This window comes from Cyanistes caeruleus, chromosome 18 (assembly GCF_971803275.1).
Source record: "Cyanistes caeruleus chromosome 18, bCyaCae1.hap1.1, whole genome shotgun sequence".
Lineage (NCBI taxonomy): Eukaryota > Metazoa > Chordata > Aves > Passeriformes > Paridae > Cyanistes > Cyanistes caeruleus.
This window is the reverse complement of record NC_141718.1, coordinates 4,925,463-4,948,317: the sequence shown is the minus strand read 5'-3', so window position 1 is coordinate 4,948,317 and position 22,855 is coordinate 4,925,463. Positions and strand designations below refer to the sequence as shown.

Below are 22,855 nucleotides of genomic sequence, written 5' to 3'. Positions count from 1 at the left end.
GCGCTGGGAGTTATTGAGGTTGCTCCACATCTATGACAGTTTAATCAGATCCTGAAAATCAGGGACATTATATTTTGCACCTGCTCATGGAAAAAAAAAAATGAATGATGCGACTCCCCATCCTTTTATGCACAAGGCAGGCTCCCACGAGCACATCATCCAGAGGGGAAATGGAATTACACCACAGATGAAGACTAAGCCCAGAGTGCGACTGAATGTCACACTGAGTGGAAAAAGAGCAGCTCTTCTCTCCTCTATCCAGCCTTGACAAATGAGAGGCAGGGGAAATTTGTGAAGGTTCTTCCAGGGAAGAAAGGAAGCTGCAAGCTCCAGATATGCTGGGAGGTTTTTAAGAGAGTATTTTGGAGGTAAGTTGCCCTCAGCATGACCAGGGCACGGGGATTGATACATTTGCTTCTTTTTGCTTGTCTAATCCTGGTGTGTGTGAGCATCCTTGCTGAGTTTGTGCATTTACCTCTTGCATTGTCAGTACTTAAAACGCATGAAAAATACAGCCAGGAGCTTGAAATACAAATCCGTTCACTTATAAGTGGCCTTAACATCTGTGAAAGGCTTCGAGTCCTTAGACAAGAAGCAAAATAATGGATTTACTTTTGATTTCTAAAACACCACCCAGAGGTGAGGAGTGAATTCCACAGAAATCAGAATGGATTTGCTTTCTTTTTCCTGCAGAAGAGCAAAAGCAGAGATGTCAAAAAGAGTTCAGCAGTCAAGTGCTCTCATTACCTGTCTCACCTGGGACTTGGAAAACCTCGCCAGAGAGCCGGTAATCATAGAAATCACAGAATCATTAAGGTTGGAAAAGACCTCCAAGATCATTCAGTGAAATTTTTGACCCCAAAAGATTTACCACCACTTGCCAAAAAGCCCCTGGAGCCTGGTGCAGGATTCTCACCTCTCCACTGTCCCCCCTCTACAACCTTCTTGCCACTGGGATGTTGAACATCCCAGCTGAGCCCCTATCTGGTAATGGAAAGAAAGGATTAAATATTCACGGCAGATTGTTTGTTCAGCTCTGCCAATGGGAATGGTCATGTGAAAAGAGGCACAAAACTGAAGTTTTCTGGGGTCTAATATTTAAATAATATTAGGGGTCTAATATTGGGGTCTAATTTTCAAATTACATTCCTTTGTTGCTGTGGTCTGCCTTGGGTGTGAAGAGATCCAACCAGGGCAGAGTGCCTTACAGGAGAAAACCTTTCCAGCACCTGCCATGCCTTGTCTCTTGACCTAAGAAGGCCTCCAGACCAGTGACAAGGCCTCCTGACAGGGTTCCCTGGGAATTACCAGTTTACGGTCACCCTCTCACTCACTCTTCTGCCAGGGAAGCCTCATTGCCATGGATTGTCTTTGTTTGCAGGACAGGAAACTATTTTTGAGCAGCCCATTGTATCCAAGGCTGCTTTAGAGAGTCCCAAAGAGTGGAGGGGTTTTGGGGGCAGATATAAAAGGGAAAAGACCAAGGGGGATGCTGTGAAGTGATAACAAAATACAAAGCTCTCTGAATTCTCCTGCACCAAGGGCCCTGTGGCAAGACTTGGAGCAGATGTTGAGACACAGGGGGCAAAAGGATGTTTTCCTTTTGGTGTTTCTGTAGCTGTTCTGATCCAGGCTGATACCTGGCCTGCTCTGGACAGCCTGATACTTCTCACCTGTTCTGGACAGCCCAGAACAGCCGCACAGACAAAGAGCACAGCCCTGCCCGCTTTCCCAGTTTGCACTGGCACTGCATCACCAGGCTGTCTGCCACAGGGTGTGCCATCCTCTGGGATGCTGCTGGGGCTGGGACTGGACTGTGTGTCCCAACTCTCAGAGTGAACCCCAGGGAAGCAGCACAGTGGGACAGGAGTCTTTTCCCACACTCAGAGGCTACATTCCCTCTCTCCTCTCCAGCCCATCAGTTTTTCTCTTTCAGTTGGAGCCAGTTGTCATCCTTCCATCCATCCCACGTTGGCTTTTCAGTCCTCTGAAAGCCTTTTCATTCCTTTCCTGCCTTCCTAAAATAGCACATGCTTCTGCTGGCATGTTCCCCGGCTGCCACGTGGGAAGAAGCCTGCCCTCCTTGGAGATTTCACACCTCCGGGAGGAGGGTGTGCTTCCCATTGGAGAGCAGCCGCTGCTGGCAGAAATCTCCGCCTCTGCACAAGTTTGTGAGCCCAGAAGGATTCTCATGGCAAATCTTTTCCTTTGCTGGAGAGATGTGATAACTCTTGGACAGGGTCTCTTCTAAGAACTTGTCACAGGGGAGAACTCCACTTTGAAGTTCTTAATCCCACTCTTCCCTCGGAATGAGCTCCCCAGGACAGAGCTCTCCGTTCTTCACGAAACTGAAATGCTTAAAAAAGGAGAGTCTTAAATATTAGAGGAGATTCTTGCAGCAATTTTGAGGAAGCCCTGTGAAGCTGAAAGTGCTTGTCAAGCCACATCCACACAGGTCCCCTGCAGCTGAGAGCTGAACATCTGCAAGGAACCCGTCCCTGCCTGGATGGGGCTCATTCTTCTGGCAGGTTTGGTGAGAGGGCTGGAATTGGCCTTTTTGGCGTATTCTGAGCTCTTCTTCCTGCCAACTGCCAATCTGCACTCTGGCAGCCACGCTCGGCAGAGCTCACTCACCCGCCCTCGAGTGCTGGAGCTCAGGTGGGTGTTGGGATGCCCTCCCAAGGCTGGCAGGGTCTGGCACTGAGGCCTGGCCTTGGCACAAGGGTGGTGGGAGTCCCACCAGATTGAGCCTTTCCTTGTCTCCATTTTAATGGCATCCAGCAGAGCCAAGAGCCTTGCTCTGTTATTTAAACAATCCTGTTTTTACCAGACAGGACAGCCTTGGAGAGAGCTGCTGAGCTGTGAACAATGTGTGGCATCTCTAGGAAGGTGGAGGGAGAATCACACAAACAAATCCTTTCAGTGACAGCTGGCCTCTGCCTGCCCGTAGTCTGTTCCTGGCCACAGCCTCTGCTACTCACAGCTATTGCTAGGATTGGGAATGCAGAACACAGATTCTAAAAAATACCCCAAAAGCAAACACACAATTTCCCTGATATTTCATTGTCCCCACAAATGCGAGGGACAGGAGGGAAGGCCTGTCAGAAGGGTTGGACAGTTGAACGTACCCAAGCATGGGGCAGACCTGACACATCTGATGCCTGCAGTGACCCTTCTGCTGGTGTGACTTCAGGCATGTTGGGTAGGAGGATTCATTCATCTTCTCTGCAAATGTTACTTTAAATCCAGGTGGTTCAGCATAAGAGACAGTTTAGGAATTATGCAGCTTTCTGACTGATGAGCTCCTCTGCTGTTGCCATCATTCCCCTAATAATTATGCCCATGCACAGCTCTGTGTTTGATTGTTCTGGAAGATGGATTCTTGTTTCCTGCAGGCATGCTGGATAAAATGACTTCCGTTTCAAAGCTCTGTTTGCAAAGTTCCCTTTGTTCCTGCTGCGAAATTCCTGCGTCGAGCAGAGCCCATTCTGCTCCGCAAGGCTTTTGAGCACCATCTGGGTGGGTTCCCTGGGTTGCCTTCAGATTGTTCTCAGGATGCAGTCGGTGCTTGTCAGTCAGCCTGATGCATTGGCCAACAAAGTAACACCAAGAAGAATGTTTGGTTTAATCTGTCACATTAAAAAAGCAGCAGCTTATTCTGAGGGCAAAGTTTTGGGCTCTTGGTCCAGCTTTTACCTCTCCAAAGGCAGACCCAGGTCTGGCTGCCAGAATCAGACCCAGTGCTGCTGGGGCCAGTGGACTGATACTGGATAGCAATAAGAGAACAGACAGACCTTTTCCCTTTCTTTCTGCTTTCTCAAAATCTTTCTTTTCCCATTTTGTTTCCACATAGCCAGCACAGCTTTCTGCCCAGTAAAGCTCCCTGGCTTTCCTGCACAAGCTGATTGCAGATTTTCTTTGCTGGGAGGAAAGCTGCAGGTGCATCCGAGTGGCCCAAGGCAGGCAGAGGCCCCTCAAGATCTGCCCTCATCTGGACTTTTTTCTGAAATTTGGTCCCTCTGGAATGGCTGTTGAAAGATTCAGAAATGTTTGCTTGGAAGTTGCATTACCTTTATATCTGAGCATTTCATGGCTGATAAATGAAATGAGAGCTGGATATATGTGTGGCAGTCAGAAAAATCACATGTACGTGAGCAGAGCTTCAGACCCAGTCTGTTACTGTTATAGGAGATTGGTGAATGCTTTCATTTTCATTTTTCTTGACTAATAAGTTTATAGAATGACAGAATCATAGAATCACAGGATAGTTTGAGATGGAAGGGACTTTAAAGATGATGCAGTTCCACCCCCTGAGATGCCAGGGACACCTTCCACTACATGAGGTTTCCCCAAGCCCTGTCCAACCTGGCCTCAAACACTTCCAGGGATGGGGCAGCCACAGCTTCTCTGGGAAACCTGTGCCATGGCCTCACCACCCTCACACAGAAGAATTTCTTGCTAATATCTAACTTAAATTTTCCCTTTTTCAGTATGAAGCTGTCCTCCTTGTCCCTTCAGGCCTTTGTAAATAGTCCCTCTCCTTTTTTGTCAGCTCTTTCAGGTGCTGGAAGGCTGCAATATGGTCACCCCAAAGCTCACACAGCTTTACTTGCAAAAATTGCACCAAGACATTCTGTCTTATTCATTTCCTAATGTGCTTCTGGTTTATTTTGTTGATGTCCAGGGTGACTCTAGGATGTGAGACCAGTCCTGGCCAGAAGCTGTGAGAACTGGTGGCACTGGGGAATCCCTGTGCTTCTCATGACTCCTGTGGCCAGCAGCTCCAGCAGCTCTGGCAGCTGCCCAGTGGCACTGTGTCCTCCAGGCAGGCAGCAGGGCAGCCCCTGCAGCTGGCAGAATTCCGGATGAATTGGGAAAGTTGAGACATCTGGGCTGTTTTCTGCCTGCTCATACATCGGCAATCAGCCTTGGAAAGGGTTTGGAGAGACGTGGCTCCAGGATCCTGATTTAGACTTAATTTCTGCTGTGAGCTGTGAGTCCAAGTTAATCACTGTTGGATTTGGGATTACCATGCTTGTAGGAAAGGCTGCTAAACCCCCACTTTTGTCATGATCCAGCAGCTCATAGGGCTTAGCTCTTGACTGAAGGAAAATGTGCATGTCAGGGGGTTTTGTGATCCCCATGGGGCACTGGAGCTGCTGTGCTGGGTGAGGAGAAGGAGAAGGAGGGCCCTCACATGTAGTTTCATTTCTAAAATGATTAAATTGAAGTTGCACTTAAATTCAAATCAGCCATTCAAATTAACAATTCTAATGTTCCTGATATATTGATCTGTTGGTTGAGACCATTTGGAGCAGACCATAATTAAACCACAAAAGCCTGGACACCAGAAATGCTGAGGGAACAGCACAATAGCTTGGGAAGAGTCATACAGTCCTGCTCTTAACCCATTGTGTCCTTTTTTGTCTCTGGGAAAACCAGGCACTGTGCTGGGAGCCTCCCTGATGGTGCACGAGAGGAGCAGTGCCAGGATGTGTCACAAGCCTAGTGTGGCAGGAAGGTGTTTTCACACAAGCAGTGGGACAGGACCCTCTACTGCCTGCTGTGCTGCAGGATCTCAGCTGAAAGGACTTGGCTCCCTTTGCAGAGACTGGAGAATCCAGCCCCAGGGGCTGGAGGCTGAGCTCTGGTCGAGGCTGAAGTGGAGTGATGGGCACAGTCTGCACTTGGTGGCATTTGATGCCTTCCCACCCTTGCAGACTCATTTCATATTGATCCTTAAACCTGCCTCTGGCAAGGTGTTGTTACCTCCACTGGGAGAAATGGAGTGAAGGCAGCAGGGAAGTGCCTCCAGCCAGCCCATCCCTGCTCCCAGCCCTGCTGCAGGGTCTCTATCACTCCTCCCATGTGTCTAGAGCTTTCTGAGCTGCTGCAAGGGAGAGGTGAACCCCTGGAATGAAAGGAAGAGCCAGGAGGGCTGCAGGGCTGCCCCAAGCACTCCCTACCCAGGCACTGGGCATGGTGCTGTGCCCATGGGGACATCTGCACTCTTTATATACACAAATATATATATATATATTTACATATATATAAAAGTAATTTTTTCTGATGCTTACGCTACTTCCCCACGACAACCATCTGAGCCTGTTTATTGATATATTTTCTCCCCTGTGTGCACTGATTCAGTGGCTTGCTCAAACTCGCTGGATGATCTGGTGGAACAGGGAATCATCTCCCAGGCCAGCACAAGCCCAGGGCAACAGCTCTGGCTGCTGCAGGCTCTGTGGGCTGGATAAGGAGCTGCCAGCCCTTCCCAACGGGTCTGTTGACCCAGCTTTGATAAACCCCAGCCTTGATTTCTGCGCAAACACTTCTATCAAAACGGGAACCTAAATACTGAATAATTGCAAGGAAAAAAAGCTTTATTCCTGCATTCCGTTTTGGCTTTAATTACAGAAGGTTGGCATTTTTCATACCATTTAAAGAGAAACGAGACAGGAAAAGGTCAAAACACAAGGGGCCTCGAACATCTCTAATCCCGTAATGGAGAGCAATACAAGGCTCTAATATTTGAACAATCAACGTGGACTTTTGTTATGAAGCCCAACATGTGATGGAAGAAGGTAAGAGGCTTTTAGATCTATTAGAAAACTGGTGTGCTGGGAATGGAGGGAAATGATGATGGGAAAATTAAAATTCAGCTCCAGCAGAAGGTTGCAGTGTTCAACTTGCAGCTCAGTGCATCGATCTGTTCCAGCATTTGACTTTCAACCATGACAAAACTGTGGGCAAATTAATTGTTCTCCAGGATATTAGGCATCAGAGTCTATTAATCCTCTCTGGAGTCGGATGCTCCATGAATACTAATGCAAACCCAGCGCTGCAGTCGTGTCTTTTCCCGCTCGAAGCCGCTGCTGCCGCTGCCATGGGGGCAGGGAGGGAGGGAAGCCTGGGTGCCAGTCAGCCATTTGCTGCTTTTATTCAGATTTAAGGCTGATTACAATTGGGAAGAATCATGTAATATGGCAAATCCTCCTCTGAGCCAGGCAAGCTCTGGAAACCAGAAAGCAAGAGGCAGTGTTATGTGTTTTCCACAAGGAAAAAGTGAAAGGCATAAGTTATTTATGCAAATTTGATCTGTATTCAGATGTGTTTTAAGGAAGATCTCAGGAAATCATTTCTTAATTACACATATAGATTGCACTTACTGTGCCTGCATCCAGGCTCTTTTCTCCCAGACTAAAATATGTGGAATAAGTAGCTTGTTTCTTGTGATTGCTTTACAAACATATAAAATGTCTCTCCCTTAGTATTCCCCTTTCCCAGAGCCCTCCCTCTCCTTGCCCCACACCTCCCAATACTCTTTGGGGGCAGGAGCCCAGCTCAGAGCCTCTGCAGATTAATTCTGAGCTCTAATCTGCATATTTCTCTCAAGGAAATGGAGACTGCAGGAAAAGGATATTGAAGATGTTTTACCTCCACTAATGCTGCACATTTAAGTAATCCTCTGGAATTCCAGAACAGCTTTAATCATCCAAAGCCCAGTCAGGACCATACTCTGAATAATTAATCCACATTGCATAATGTTGCCTAGTGAAGGCGAATACTTTTCCAAATATTTGTCCAGCCTGTGTATCCGAGCTCATCCAACACGTGGGATTCCAGCTTCACATTTTGCTTCAGAACCAGGTTGCACTGAAGCAGCAAAGTGAGAGCAGCAATACTGGGGTTTGACATGAGCAGCTCTCCACTGACGACGTGCTGGTACGTTCCTGTCTAAGGCATGGAAGTTCCCTGTGGATCACGATGAGAATACATTACATTGACAATGCCGGATCCTTTTGTTTTCTCTTTCCCCTTGCAGTTTCTCTCCACACTGTTCTTAACGCTTAAAGATTGCTGCAAGGAGGGTGTTTGCAGTGAAGGAGCAGGGCTGAAAGATTTGGATACAGGGGGACCCCAAAACAAGAAACCAGCTCATTTACTTGGGGTGGTGGGTAAGGTGTGAATCACTGCAGAGGCTCTCCCAGTGCTGGCACCACACAAACGAGATCATTTCGGAAAGCCTGTCTGAGAGGAGGAGACGTGGATGTGCTGAGCTCCTACCCAGTGAACAGGGACTAGCCAGGGATAAGCTTTCCAAGGCTCCCATTTTCCCCAGAGTGGAAGCACTGCAGTGCAAAGGGAGCAGAGCTGCTCGCCTGCGCTCTAACTGAGGAGATATTTATGTCTGTGCAAACACAGCACGCGCCTTCCGCATGATTTGGAGCTAAATGCAGTGTTACTTAATTAATGCATATGTAACACACAAGGCTATTACACCTATTAGAGCTCTTGAACAATTAAAATTCCAGTGTCCTCTCTGCTACTGGGTGTCCATGACAAAGGGCTGAAAATCTTCTGTCCATTAACAGCTGGCAAAAGCCAAGAAAACCCCCAGACTGACCAAAAGCCAGAAACAGTTCTCAGGTTTGCTTGGATTTATGAGAGTCTCAGTCCCTGGGAGGTGGTGACAGTGGGTGTACCCCCAGTCTCTGCACTTCCAGGTCCCCTCAGAGCACAACACTGCCCAGAGGGAGCTGAGATAGGGCTGGGAGGACAATGGCCTGAGCAATGGCTGCTGGTCTCCTGGACCTTGGCAAGGTGATGTCCAGCATGGAGCTGTAGAACATTCATGGGCTGGTGCTTGGGTCTGGCATGGTGTGGCCAGAGAGGCCAGAGCAGAGGCCTGGCGTGAGAGCTGCCTCCCGCCCTGAGCTGCATTACCCAGTCCTGCCTCCCATTTCAGAAAAGCTGACTTCAAATAAAAGAGCCCTTTGAAAAATCATGAGGCATTTTATTCATGATTACGTTTTGTCCAAAGTCTTTTGACAAGAAAATAGGTGATCCAGCTCAGAAAGCGTTTCTTTTCTAGTACATAAGAAACCCATTACACATCTTTTTTAAAAAACAAAAACTTTCTTATTCCCTTTGAGCAGTGTGGCCAGCTGTCAAAGGAGAAACTCAGACTCCAAATGGATTTAATACAAACCAGACCCTGATGCCTTGTGCATTGTTTAACCATGGCTTCAGTTTCCTTCTCCTCCTTCTCTGCATCAGGTACTTGCCATGTAGAGTCATAAGTTTTTAATGTTTAAAATATAACACATTGTTTCAGTTAATGTAATTGTCCTGCCCATTCCCTCCACTCCTCCCCACCTCATCCCCTGGGGTTTTATCTCCTTTCTCTTGGTTTTGGCATGATGGCAGCTTTCTGATGGGAGTCTGTTCCTGGTGCAGCTAGTCATGGTGGTCTCCAATGGACAGAGCTGCTCCCGACCTCACCTGTGCCTTTTCCATCATATTCCTTTTTCCTTTTAGATACACTGGCACAACCTGGAAATGCCTGGAAGCTCTGCAGGGTGACTCCCTTGCCTCTGCATCTCCTGTTGGCTTGGGAATCCTGTGCATCCAAGCCCTGCACCAGCAGCTCCACACCCTCTCCTCTCTGATCAGCCAGGAGGGGATGAACAGCCACTGTGGAACTGCAGTGGGGACATGGGTGAGATGAGCCGTGGGCAGCTTTGTGTCCAGCATCTTTAGATTCAGCTGGTCTCATCCCTCCTGCATCCTGAGGTGCTGTACACAACGTGAAGCGTGGAGTTGACATGCTCCTTGTCCCTGCTCCTGCTCTGGGAGGGGTTACAGCTTGTGGTACCTCATGCTGCACCTGGAATGGTGCCTGGTGCAGGGGGATTGATCCCCCAGTGAGACCACAGGCATTGGGCCGACAGAAATGAATAAAAATCAAATCCCTACAGTGAAAATGCAGCTGAGTCTGGGGAGGTATTGATGGAGGCTTTGCTATGCTGCCTCTGCTTTTCTTCACACCAGTGGAAAAGGTACCAGGCACTATCATCACTCCATGACCACACCTGTACACCACAGGTTCATGTGAGCTGTTTCCCTTACCATGTTACTGACACCATGCTGCTTTTTCTGTGGAAAAAAGATGTTGTTGGTTTGTTTTAAAAAAAAAAAAAGAAAAAGATCTAAACCCCTGCAACAGACACATACACACAAATATTTAATTTCAGAGAAAGTAACAATTTATGAAGTTCATTGAAGAGCCAGACGTGGTTGTCCCCGGTGAACTCACATGTTCATGAATTTTTGAGTTGAAGAGGAGGGAACTGGAAGGAGTAGGAGGCCAAGACATGGATGGCATGGATTTGTGATGGCTGTTGGTGAGCTGTGGAACACTCAGGAATGCTGAACACCTGGCTGAGATCACTGGGCTGTAAGCTTGTGTTCAATAAACCTTGGAATAGAGGCTAAAACAGTGTGAGGGCAGTGGCTACACTACAAGAGTGTGCAAAGGATTGAGATTCCCTGGATGATGTGAGGCTGGACATCAGTCCTACTCAGAAGCTGAGTGTAACCACTTGATGTAGATCTGAAGAACTGGGGTACGGTAGATACTAGTCAAGAGCATTTGTGGAATATAGGTAATTGAAAATAAATGAAAATTATTGAAAATAAATTAAAATTGAAATAAAATGTATTTAAAAGTAAGTAAATACAAAATCATCCCTCTCGTACAGGCCAGGAATGATGGATTTGTTGCCAGACCAGGAGATGGTTTCACATTCCTTAACGATTTTGCAAAGCATCTGAGCAGATAGAGGCCATAGGCACAGTGCCCTGACCTTGTGAAAAAGAGCTAATTCATTCAGGGGATACACAGAAAGGTGTAGTAAGTTGGAGCAGTGCAATGATTTTATGGCACAGAAAATTGCCTGGCGTTGGTGAGAGGGACACCAGAATATTGCCCATGGCTCTGGTGTCAGGGTTTGTAAAGGGATCTTGAAGATGTCAAAAAAAGCCACAAAATTGTTTAAGAGATGAAGAGAATGAGTTACAGAAGAAGAGATTAAAGAGCTTAAATGAGATCAAGAAGAAGAGTGAATGCCTTCATTAAATCCTGAAGTACTTTCTCAGGAGAAAATACCAGGGATGGGGGGACCTCAAATCTTGCAGCGAAGGCAGAACTGAGCCAAAGGCTACAGGCAGGAGCAAGACATTTAACATGGAAATAAGGCTCAGACTGCGGGAGGGAGAGTAATGACTGGCTGGAAAAAACTACCCAGGAAAGTTGCGTATTTTCCATCTCCTCACACGTCCGAGACAGGCGGCGTGGCCCATGGGGAGCGAGGTGTGAGCTATACAAGTTGTTTGCCCACGGCTGAGGGAGAGAACAGGCCTGGATTGGCAAGCGCCAGCGGAGCTGTGGGGTGTCTGTGGGGACTGCTGGCCCTCACCTGTGGGGTGTTTGTTGTGTCTGCTGGCCCTCACCTGTGGGGTGTCTGTGGGGACTGCTGGCCTTCACCTGTGGGGTGCCTGTGGGGGCTGCTGACCCTCACCTGTGGGGTGTCTGTGGGGACTGCTGGCCCTCACCTGTGGGGTGTCTGTGGTGTCTGCTGGCCTTCACCCGTGGGGTGTCTGTGGTGTCTGCTGGCCCTCACCTGTGGGGTGTCTGTGGGGACTGCTGGCCTTCACCCGTGGGGTGTCTGTGGTGTCTGCTGGCCCTCACCTGTGGGGTGTTTGTTGTGTCTGCTGGCCTTCACCTGTGGGGTGTCTGTGGGGACTGCTGGCCTTCACCCGTGGGGTGTCTGTGGTGTCTGCTGACCCTCACCCGTGGGGTGTTTGTGGGGGCTGCTGACCCTCATCAACAGGGTATTTGTGGTGTCTGCTGGCCTTCACCCGTGGGGTGTCTGTGGTGTCTGCTGACCCTCACCCGTGGGGTGTCTGTGGTGTCTGCTGGCCCTCACCTTTGGGGTGTCTGTGGGGGCTGCTGGCCCTCACCTGTGTGTTGTCTGTGGGGACTGCTGGCCTTCACTCTCAGCCACCATCACGGCCAGCGCCGGCCGTGGCACCAGCCGGGCGCCAGGGCCTACTGGGGTCGCTGCCCTTATTGTTCCCATTGATGTCTCTTCACAAAGTGTTTCATCATTTCCTCAAGAAACAACAGCACGATTCTTCTGCGGGAATGTGAAGTGGCAGCTTCAAAGCTTCGAGGAGTGGAGCAGCTCACCCAGCAAGGCAGAGGCTCTGGCATCACATCCTGCTGCTGTACAGCCTCCAGGGGCCTCACACAGAACCAGCAACGATGCTCAGAAATAGGAAAGAAAAGCATCAGGAGGGAAACAACAACAACAGCAGCAACAAAGCTTGGAAATATCAGTGCTTTCCGACAGGTTTGAAAACAAACACAAAAAATAAATGAAAAGAAAAGACCAGGGAAAGAAGTATCTTCTTAAAATGAAGCACTTAAAAGTGCTCCTTTGGGGCTGGAGAAAATCTCTGTGGCTGCCAGTATTTTGAGAAAAGCTGCAAGTTAGTGACAAAATAATGCATTTTAATTTCCTTGGCACAGCAAACTGACAAAACCCCCGGTTCTGCCTGTATGCTCCCTCTGCCCTGTCCTTGTCAGATGCTATCCTGGGAGCAAGGGGTGGGACAGGGCATTACTACTGCTTTGGGAGGTGGGAAAAGCCATGGACAGTGAGGTTGAGGATGCAGCAGGACTACACCAGATCCCACTGCAGTGGGGACACTGGGCTGTGGTCATCAGGGAGCTGGAGAACCTCTGCTAAGAAGCCTTTGGGTAAAGCTCTGGCTCCTTCAGTGGACAAATAAATATTGTATATAACGATCTGTAAATTAAAGGTGTTTTAGAAATGTAAAACAAGAGTTACACCCACTTAAGGTGTCAGAGAAGATGCTTTTAGTGTAGTTTCATGACTCAGGTAGGTTTCTTCCACTGACAATGATGAGTGGCTGTGCTGAACCCATCTCTGCATGGTGGTCTCAGGGGAAGCCAGTGAGGAACAGCAAGTGCATCATGTCTGGGAGGCACATTCCAGGTCATCTTTGAGCCTCACAGACACCTCATGGACCAAACAGCAAAGAGGACACACAGCTGTTGGGCACCAGAGTCATGGTGGGTGTGGGTGGATGCTCCAGCATGGCGAGACAACAACCTCTGTCTTCTCCCAGAGCTGGGAGAGCTCAAGCTTCCATGGGGGATCACCACACAGCAGGGATCCCCCACTGGTCACTGGTGCCAGGGCAAGGGTGCAGGAAGGTGATGCCCTCACCTCCGCTGGTAGCTTGGTTCCAGGGCTGGACCTGTTGTCCTATCCTTCCTCACGAGCCCATGAACGGCAGGTGTGACTCAGTCACCCCCATGGCCCGTGTTTCTGGGCCTGCCTGCAGAGGCTTCAGAGGAGCCCTGTGGAATTAGCAATCCCATGTCTTGATTTAATTTTCGGTCTACTTTAACTCTAACAAAGCGGCAAATTGCTTCCTGTAGTTGTTTTACTTTTATTTATAGGGTAATTTGCATCATGAAGACAAGTTGCCCTATCAATAACTGTGGAGCAATTAAGGTCACCTGTCCCCTCCTCTCCTTCTGAGGGTCTCATCTCTCACTTGCATGTCTCATCTTGATGGAGGATTGTGATGGATTGGCCTTTGGGAGGCTGGCCCCGGTCTCCAGCTCCGACCGCGCTGCTCACACAGATTCCCAAAGCTCAGGCCAAGCTGCTGCTCTGATTTTGCTGTGTGATATTTTCCAGAAGAAAGGAATTGTTCAAGGCCCTTGCCTCAGTGAGGAGTGGGAGTTATTTTACAAAGGAGAAAGGTGCAGGCATTCCTCAAGAACAAAAGTAGAAGGAAAGATATCTGGCTAAGCAATTAATATTTAATCATGAAACATGGCAGGGTTAAGTTCATTGCTGAGACCAGGTTGCTCAACTGAAAGAATTAAACCTGACTTAGGTATCCCCATACACACATTTTCTCCTTCCCTCTTCCCACTTCCTTCCCTGCCAGAGAAGCTGGGGGATATGGGGGGGTCAGTGTCTGGAGAAGTGATGCTGACTGTGTGGCCAGTGGAGCCAGGGAGCGCAGAGTGAGAAGGGAGAGAGGGATAAGGCTGGACACAGAGCCTCACCCATGCTCCTCTCACTTTTGGGGCAATCTAAAACTGTAGCAGGTTTTGGGAGGTCAGGATACATGGCTGATGTAGTGGGTAAGTGCTCTGTGCTCCCAGAGGTGGGGACGAGCAGGACAGGCAGAGGTGTCCCAGCCTGTGTGGGTGCTCTGCACGTTGAGCTGAGTGCTGGGTCTTCATCTTGTCTGCAGGAGCAAGTGCTGTGCTTCTCCATGAGCCTGAGCTCTCCAGGGATGTCATCTCCCACGCAGATGTCACCCCAGGCAGGTCAGGCACCTGGCTGAGCAGTTCTGGTGCAGGGAGCTGCAATTCCCCTCCCTCCTAAGACAGCACATACTCACACTTTCATTTATTCCACTTCAATAAACATCTGAAGACATCCGTAGGAAACTTGTACTTTAAAGTAAAAACATTTCCCAAACACCTCTTGGGGAAGCTTTTCCTTTTCTACAAGTAAGAATTTGAGCCTGTAAATGTGAGGAATGGGAACAATGCTTGCAGTCCTCCCCGGGCAGAGCTTGGAGATCTGCAGATCAAACTCCCCGTGGGAGATCTGAATCCTCTCAACAGCAGTGTGCAATAAATCCTGACATCCTCAACAGAGCAAACAGACAGCATGAAGCAGAACAAGCGACCTGCTGCTGCTCTGGGGACACCTGGAACACACCCCTGAGAGCTCGAGGTCAGCTCAATCCACCAGCAAATCCCAAGCTCCTGCTCCCCACCTGCTATCAGGGGATAACCCTCACCAATACCACCCTTCTGTGGCTCTGCTCTGCCTCTCTCATCACCACCAAACCCCTGGTGGCTTCACAACCCAGGATCCATACAAGGAAATCTCTATATCTACCTTAGCAAAGTGCAGGGAGAGAACCTGGACTTGGAGGGGCACAGCCTTTGTGATACCCAAAGACCTGAATGGCATTTTCCTGTGTTCCATGCAGTATCTTTTGGTGAGTCATTGATGGTGAGCCATGTAGGACATTTGGGAACTGACTGGGAACTGTTTGTTAACCAGCTCCTGCTGATGCCTCATCCCAAAGACCTGGGAAAATGCCCAGAGATGTGTTGATTTCCAAAGCTTTTCTTACCTCCAGTGCCGGTGTGTGCTGCGGGACTCAGATCCCCCACAAGCTTTGCCCTCTCCTTCCTCCTCTTCCTCTCCTACCTGTTGTGTGATGTTGGTGCCACATTCCAGTTTCCCAGCACCAGATACACCTGGTTGATGTTTCTTAAACAATTTCTCTGGAGCTGCTGGCTGGCAGAGGGCTGCAGGGCAGTGCCTGTGTCCCTGCTCCCCATTGCAGGGGGCTCTGGGCTGTTCCTGCCAGGCACACAGCCCTTCCTTCCCTTGGATTTTGGACTGGTTGCTGCTGCAGTCCGCCCTTCCAAGTTATTGGTTTTCACATGTTCACAGGGAAACAGTTTTAAATATGGTAATAACGAACATCCAATCCGTTACCCCAGCGCTGGGGGACAGAGCTGTGGCAGTCAATCTGCAATTCCAAATCTGCATATTTATGCAGTTTCATTAATTATGTATTATGCAGCATTAATCGCAATAATATGTGTATGCTTGTTCAGTAGAACAGAGAGAGGAGACTCGCCTGGCAGAAGAATTAATCAGAGAGCCATTCACAGATCCCACATCGCTTTAGGTTGCAATTACAAGTATTTTTACTTAAAAGGTTTTGCATTAAAAAAAAATTAATTTTGCAAGATTTTGAGGTCCCCATGTAGCCACAAAAATTTAAGATGAGCTCTGAAAAATGGCTCCACCATGTCTTCTGGTAGCAATCACAGCTGAGCAAAGAGGGCCTTTGAAGAGGGATTCCTGTCAAACAGGCTGTTAATTATCTTGGTGGAAGAAGAAACTGAATTTCTCAGGGCAGGCAGCAGACTTTGTGTGCTGTGTTTGTTCAGAGGTGACCGAGGCCACTGCTGGCTGCTGCAGGGCTCTAAGTAATCAATAGGATGCCTTTAGAGTAAGCAAATGAGGTAAGTTCACTAATTGTGGTGTCCCACTCCCTGTTGTGAAGGCAGTGTGTAGTCAAGGGTCACTCTCCAGTGTGGGACAGATGCTCCAACCAGCTCAAGCCAGTTCTGTGGCATCCCTAAAGCATCAGAGGATTTGCTCTCATTGCTTTTATGAATAAGAAAAAAATAATAATCAGGCAGAATGCAGGAAAGAAAAGGAACAGGGGCAAATACTCAGTTCCAGACTTGTTCCTGAGGTAGGGAGGGGGAGCCTAAGGCTGCAGCACCTAGGCAGGTCCTCACATCTCTCCCGAGGGCTGGAACCAAGTGGGGCCATTTCTCCCAGTTTTTCAGGCTCTTTCCCCACATGTGAAAAAACAGGATCTGTTTTCCAAGGAAAGAACACTGAAACAGGCACAAAATGGAAATTTGCTGCCTGGTCCTTACTCCCTGCAACAGGAATGGTGTCACCAGTAGTGTGGCAGCTGTTGGTGGACATGTGGCATTCTGGGAAGGTCCAGGTGCTGGGGTGCTCCATACATGGTGGCCATGCAGACTGCTCTCTCCTGCTTGTCCCTGCCCTCCCTGCCTGTCCCTGCCCATCCCTGCTTGTCCCTGCCTGTGCCTGTGCCTGTGCCCACACTGCTAGAGAGGATGATTCCAAAGAGCCCAAGAGGAATCAGCCCTGGCTGGAGTGAGGGATGGATAATGCATATGCAGCGGGTATGACTGATGTAATAAAATAATATCGTCAGGACATTTAGATAGGAAAAAATGCAGCAAGGTAATTCCTCACGCTGGCGTAATTCCTGACACTGGCTCCAATTTGTTTTCATTAGTGGTTTGCTAATGCATTTATTAGCCATTACATACGTACAGCAAAATGATGAGGTTTCCATATCTATATATGCAAATGAAATATGTCTGGCACATCTGTGGATGGGCTGGGTGAACACCGGGCTCATTCGCATTTTCCTCATGAGACTTTTCTGGATTATTTTTTCGGACTGCAATGGAAAGACCACCCACTTTTCCTCAAGTATTTTATTTTCTCTGTGTGGAGAGCTGGGGGATTGTGAGAACACAGGCCCCTTTAAAACAGGCAGAAATATACCAAGAGCTTCAGGCTCTGACAAACTCTTTAGAAAATCGGGTGATTTGGGTCCAGCTGTGTAAATGTTTTCAGTTTCGCTGCTGGGGCCCCGAGTTTGATTCGGTGCCAAGACAAGCCTTGCTCAAGTTGTTTTTGGCAAAGGCTCCTGGCTGAGGAATGTCAGCATCACTTTCAAAATATGATGGTTTGTAATTTGGACCACAGAATGAAAACTGAGCTGCTGGTACATTTTGCCATCATCTAATTACCAGGTCCCCAATTACAGTCAAGGAGCAGCTCCACAGGCGGGTGCAGGGAAGGTTGTTCCCATTGTGAGGCATTTCTTCATGTACATTTCCCTGAACACATTCCTGGAATGCAGACAGGTTCCTCAACATGCCAGCACCGGTTCACATGGATGTGGATATGGGTTTGGGTGTGGGCACCAGGGCGTGTGCCTCGCTCACCAGCGGCTCAGCCCTTCCCAGCCAGCTCCTGGTGCCAATGGAGCTGCTGCCACATTCCCATTGCCATTCCTTCTGCATCATCCATCCGTGTCCGATGCCAAACAACAACACTGCATCAGCCACAGGGTGTCATGGATACAGTTGTGGCACCCTGGGACATTCTGTGACACCCCAAGAGTGCTCCTTCTTGCCATCCCTCACTGATCCCGTGCTTACTGCACACTCCCAGGGATGCTCAGGATGGCAGGATGCTGTGTGGATAATGTGAAGTGCCTGCCCCAGCTTCACCATCTTTCCACCATATCCCAATGAAATTTTGGATTTCTGTGAGGAGCAGGAGTCAGAACGACCATGGTGGTTCCCATGGCAGCCTCGGAAGCTGTTGCTGATATGGAATCTGAGCACAGAGGGCTTCCCACAAAGGCCTCCTGTATCTACCGGGATGGAGCACGAGTTAGTTGATGGATATGCTAATCTCATTATTCATGTGCATAATTACAGTCTCAGGTTTGCGAAGCTTTTTAGGTAATGAAGGTTGAGAGAGAAAGAATTTACCCAACTTTTGGAATATCCATGAAATATTACTTCACTCTTGAATACAAATGCTCTGCCCAGGCTCCCTTGAAGGGAGGCTGTGCTGCTTGAGAGCTGCTCAGGGGGCAGGACACAGGCAGCAGGAAGCAAGAGGGGGCATCATTTTGGGGTGGGCAGTGGGAGGAAAAGTCATCCCATTGCACACGTTAGGGCTGTTATTGGCCACTGGCTGACATAGGCTGAAATACCCCCAGGAAGTGGGTGGGAGTGGGAAGTGCTGTTCTGAACCTCTGAACATTGGCAGTTGAAAACTTCTTGCTATTTTCAGTTCAAATCAGTTAACAGGCAGCTCATACCTGCCTGTTCCCACACCTTTGATTTGGTAAAAGAAACTGAAAAAGGCCAGAGGTGTATGCATGACTCAGGTCTGGTCCGACCTCCAGCTCCCTCTCCCTCTCTCTGACCGGTGGCTCATGGGCTCATTCTGGCCAGCAGTCTGTAGAGTTTCCTTTAATTTTGTGTGTCTCTGTGTTTAAGGTCAGTGAAAGCAGGATCTGCTCAATGCCTTTGAAAATCTGACTGATAGTACTTCAGAGGTCAGACAGTGTAAAATGAAAGTGCCCAGAACTAAAAGCCATTTTTGGTTATCTGGCCCATAACCTCTCCATGGTTTTGTGTCCTTCTCTGCAGACTGAAGTGAATAATATTAACCTCCCTTGCTGGAGGGCAGAGCAGCTTACAGACTGCTTACAGACTGCTTCAACATGAGCCAGTGGTGCTGAGAATTCTTTTTATTATAAGGACACAGGCTCAACTGACACCTGCAGCTCTTGTCTGTGAGCTCTGCTGCCCAGTGTCTGCTCCCCACTCCCTGCACAGGGTACTCAGGGAGCACCAGCATTGCCCCAGCTGTGCCTGGGCAAGGGCTCCCAGCCAGACTTCATTCTCACCAACATTTTCTTGTGTGTCCATCACCCCAGGCTTGTTCAGGCCTGTTCTGGGCTCAGTTTTCTGTGTCTTCTCAGTTGTTGCTTCCCTAGAGAAGTCCCTCAGCAGATCTCCTGCAGGTGCCTCACCTTCCATGTTTCCTTAGGGATGACTGAACACCTGATCCTGCACAGTGCTCAGTGTGGCACAGGATGAGGGAAAAGCTTGTTGCCTGGTAGATAATGTGCCCAGAAATGAGAGCTCCCCTTGGTGTGCCCTGAGTAATCACCAAAGATAAATGTGGGTGCAGTGTCATTAGAAATGCTTCCTGCTAATGCAGCTTAAGTGCTAATTCTTGTAGCTCTTCCATTGTAACAGCAAGAGCTTGATCTTTAATTGGGTTTCATGCTCTAAATGCTTCAATGACAAAGGTTTGAACAGGTGAGGAATGACTTACAGGAGCTGGATGAATATCTGTGAGCATTGGGAATCACTATCCAGTGTCCCTTCCAGATGTGATGAGAGTGAATGGAACTGGAGGCGCAGCTTGGGCTGGGGCTGGTTTGCAAAAGGTGACAGAAAATGATGAACCTTGTTGGATTTTGCCTTTCACCCACAGGAACATCAGGTAGTTCTTGGGTTGATTAGGAGGGTTTAAAAAAACCTTAAGCCTGGCTGGAGGAAGAGTTGTGAGCTGGGTGGTGGCACTGAGCCATCCAGTGCAGTTTGCCATCTTCATGTCCGAGGAGTCCCTGTGCTGGCTCCCAGCCCTGCTGGCAGTGCAGAAATGCTCCTGCACCAGCTGAGCTGCTTGGACCTCTCTTGATCACCCAAAGTGTCAGTAATGTATTGCCCCTCATTGCTAAGACACACTTAAAATGTTAATAGTGAGCAAATGGCTTCTCTTTCCATACTTCTTAAAATCAGATTTCTTGTTGCAAGATGGTGGCTATGGCTGCTGCTACTGTGCCTTTCTTTTATTACTGTCTGTATAAGATGGACTGTGGAGATCTCATACAGATTTTATGGGAACTATTTTATTTATAAGAATTTTCCTAGTGTCAGATGGATCTGACACTTCTAGAGTCCCCTTTGCCATTCCCATGCAGGAAGACAGCAGGAATGTTAAGACCCTGGCTCCCACCCTCACCCCCTGACATGGCCCTGGGGTTTTTGTGTCCTCTCAGTCTGACTCAAGGCTGACTTCTCTGGGGCTGAGCTCTCTTGGGGCCGGGAGGAGGAGCTCAGTCACATTAACCAGGAATGCTGAAACATCTTGTGTGACACAACCCACCCTGGGAAACACGAGGCAATGCCACTGCTGAGCTGCCAGGTCCCCAGGAGCTGCCACGGAGCTGTCCCTTGTCTGGCAGTGGTTATTAAAGGGCTCCCCTGGGCTGTCTCTGCAAGGGTGCTCTGGGTCTGGGCAGGGTGAATTTACATCAGGAAGAGCTCACTGCGTTCCCTGGTGTTGGGATTTGCATATCACACTGAGGGAAACAAGACAAGCAAAGCACAGCTATAAATCACCAGGCCAGAATGTGCATTTTGTTCCTATCACAGGTAGGAGGATTTTTAAAGCAAATACAGAGGAAAAGCCCAGAGCACCCAAAGCCCTGTGTTTGCTTGCTTGTGTCAACCTGCCGTGGTGTTACGGTGATGAGGAGCTGCTCAGCCCTCTTCTTGGGTCTGGCTCTTGGCTCCTTCTTCTCCTCTCTGTGATGTGGGAGAGGTGGTGGCTCAGGAGGCAGCTGAAAGCCGGGGCAAGGGGCTGGCATACACTCTCCAGGTACCTCACACCTGGACAGGTGTCTGAGCTGGGTGCAGGAGGTGCTGCTGCCCTAGGGAGAGGCAGCAGCTCAGCCACTGCCGCTGAGCCATCAGCTCCCATCTCAAGTGCTGGATTGCTGCTTGCTCTTCTCTGTTGGCACCTCTTCCCCCAAACATGAGCTGGTTTCTGCCTACAGCACTTCAGAGCAAGTGAGGACACCAACTCAGGCAATGGTACAGCGGTAGCAGATGAGCCTGAAACTGGAGGGTTTGCAACTGGTGCTGAATGTTTAGGAGAATCCAGCCCACTAGAGCCTTTAATTCAGGCTGAGATTTGCTTTGCTTGAGGTTATTGGATATGCCTGAGTTCTGAGCAGGAAACAGATCATTCATCCTTTAAAATCCTTCCCCCTCCCTTCTCCTCCTTCTCCCGCCCAGGTGGGAAGCTCAGATATGTGTGTGTGTGTGTGTGTGTGCTACCTGTGCCATTAATGACATCCCGTGCTGCTCATCCCAGGTGATGGTTTGTGCAGAGGCAGAGCACTGCATCCCCGGCATGGCAGCCCTCCCCTGGGATCGGCAGCTGGATGTGCTCAGATCCATCAGGGCCAGGAAAGTGCCCTTGCTCAGTAACTGAGGCAAATATGTGTGAAATAGGATCGCTGCTATAAATAGCAGCAGGCTCATGAGAACATTGTTTATCGCTGCGGTGGGTGGTGTGAAGGCTGCCCTGCACTTTCCAGCCACGCAGGAATGATGCTATCCCACTCCCGGCCCATTTATAGCCAACGGAAAAGATAAATGCTTTGGGTGGGAATTTTGAATTCCATAAAGACTTATTCATTGTTTTTAGCCCTCTCTTGCTTTCTCAGTGAAGTCTGCAAACCCATCAATCACACCCCATAAGCTTCTTCATGAATCGCTTCCAAATGCTTGCAGAAATGCCCACCACCTCAAAGCCTATCAAAGTCAGCTCCTGCCAACTGAGAGCATGGATCCCTGCTCCCAGGCTCCTCTTCCTGGGAAAAAATAGCTGTTCCTTGTGCTATTTCTGGGTGACTCTGCAGGCACCTCCCATGGATGCACTGTTATGTTTTCTGCTAAGGCACATTAACATCTCCAGAGGACTCTGGCTGTCAGTTCCAGCCCCAAACAGTTCTATGATGCTGAATTTTAAGCACCAGAGTCAACAGCATTAATCACGCGCTTAAAACGAAGCACTTTGGTAAGTCTGCAGGATCAAGGTCTTAAACGGCAAGATCCTTGGAGCAGGGTCTTTCTTTGTGTGTGGACAGATTAGCTCTCAAATAATAAAAAAAAACATTGCTAAGAACTGCCCAAACTGCCTTGGTCTGTGAGGGAGTGAAGTCCATGGGAGCGAAGGCAGGAGGGGCAGGAGGATCCACCTCTGCCAAGGCTCCTCAGTGCTCCTGTCCCTGTTATCCCTGTCCCTGGGGCTCTCCAGGCCCCTCTCTGCTGCCTGGATTCCTGGATGCTTGCTGCCTGGTGGATGAATTAAGTTATCCTTTCCAGTAAGTGCATTTCTCAGTCACATTGTTCACCAGAGGAGATGTGAAATCCTCGCAGCGTTCCCTCTTGTGCATAATGTCACATTCCCAGCTCCTCTCCCTCCTGCCTCCCGCCATCAGCTGCGCCGAGCTGAGAATGCCCACGAGCGAAGGCACGGAATATGCATGATATGCTCCATCATGTAGGACCAAATCATTTGCTCCCTCTATAAATCTATAGCCAAATCACTTTGTTTCCACATAAGAATCTCATGCTGTGTGAAACTAAAGGAGGAAATAATCGTGTGTCTGTCGAGATGTTTATCTCAGTCCTTCGCAGCCTCACCAGCTCCTCATCTTTTAATGAGGGAAGGAAAATCAGTCCTCTCCTCCTGCAGCAAGGGGTTTGGGGAGGAGATGCAAATGCGTTCCCCTCCCTGAGTTTGCCGTGTTGCTGTAAAACAGCAAACTTAATAAATCTCGCACAATTGGGCACAAGTCTTGTTTCCTTAAAAGCGATGTTCTCTATAATTGTCTATGACACAACATGCTACATATTAGTTATTTTTCCCTTAGTAGATCATCAGAGCACAGTGAAGCATTGCAGCCGAGGTAATTGAAT

At 48.8% G+C, this 22,855-nt stretch overlaps 1 long non-coding RNA gene across 1 annotated transcript; it reads right to left on the bottom strand.

Annotated features, from left to right (window-relative positions):
* Positions 1–6,365: 6,365 nt before the first annotated feature.
* On the bottom strand, positions 6,366–22,040 carry LOC111936468 (uncharacterized). Its single transcript, XR_015277765.1, has 3 exons — positions 11,432–22,040; positions 7,438–11,329; positions 6,366–7,014 (listed from the first exon to the last, which is right to left on the bottom strand). It is a non-coding gene; the product is annotated as an uncharacterized LOC111936468 (long non-coding RNA).
* Between the last annotated feature and the right edge of the window lie 815 nt (positions 22,041–22,855).